Source organism: Lissotriton vulgaris, chromosome 12 (assembly GCF_964263255.1).
Source record: "Lissotriton vulgaris chromosome 12, aLisVul1.2, whole genome shotgun sequence".
Lineage (NCBI taxonomy): Eukaryota > Metazoa > Chordata > Amphibia > Caudata > Salamandridae > Lissotriton > Lissotriton vulgaris.
Window position 1 is genome coordinate 723,489,257 of NC_141700.1, and position 1,057 is coordinate 723,490,313.

General features: G+C 42.0%; 1 non-coding gene across 1 annotated transcript; it reads right to left on the reverse strand.

Annotated features, from left to right (window-relative positions):
• Window positions 1–419: 419 nt before the first annotated feature.
• TRNAH-GUG (transfer RNA histidin (anticodon GUG)) lies at window positions 420–491 on the reverse strand. The gene has a single exon. It is a non-coding gene; the product is annotated as a tRNA-His (tRNA).
• Window positions 492–1,057: the final 566 nt, after the last annotated feature.

A 1,057-nucleotide genomic window follows, 5' to 3' on the forward strand; every position in this document is an offset into this window, starting at 1 on the left:
AAACAGTTTGAAAAGTTGGTTCTATTCTGAAAACGAGAAACGGAACCTAAATGTAATATATATATATATATATATATATATATATATATATATATATATATATATATATATATATATATATTTTTTTTTTTTTTTTATTAATGCGTTTGAAGTTTTATTTTTACATGTATATGTTTCACATGTATCTAGCCACTAATATTCTTTGTGGGACTGGTGACCTGTCCGGATTATTAAAAACTGAAAAATGACATTTTAAGTGCAACAGCGTTGTCATCAATATTTATAGAATACGCTCATAAAATATGCATAGAGTTTACTGTTTCGTTTAAAGTCTGTAAACGTCACCTCTCATTAATGAGTTCTAAATAAATAAAGTTTGCAAAAATATCGCCCAACTGCCGTGACATTGCCACCCGCAATGCCGTGACCCGGATTCGAACCGGGGTTGCTGCGGCCACAACGCAGAGTACTAACCACTATACGATCACGGCGAGCTACTTGGGCTCTGCACGTGCTGCAGCATGAGCACTTTATAGGCTGCACAGTGTCGGGAGCACTGATCATGTTGGAGGGTGTTTTATGTAGTTAGCCTGGTTTCTGTCTCGCAGTTACAAATCTATGGGAAATCTTCATTCAGTTACTCATTTTTAGCATAGTACAGACAAGTATGGATATCGAGGGTCTGCTGTCCTGGGGCTGCCACTTACCTGATATGGATTCCCCGCTTTTGCCCTCATTGTGTCTTCGCGCACTCGGGCCTTGGAAACGCATACTTTATTCCTAACAATCCACTGGTTTCAGAGGTCGGAGGGAGCTCACATATGCCACGTGCCAGGCCCCAGCACCCACGTGCTGATGCCCACACCTGCTCACCCCACAGCATCTCTCCCTCCACACGTCAAGGAAAAACCCTGTCAAGTGCTGTCTGTCCTGGATGAGAAGACAGCGAGTAAGCGAAATATGGAGAGGGGTGTGGAAGGCACATGGTAGAGGTGTAAACAGAAGGCTACCTAAGGGAGGTAACAAACCAACAAGATCCGGAATGACTTCCAGTTGC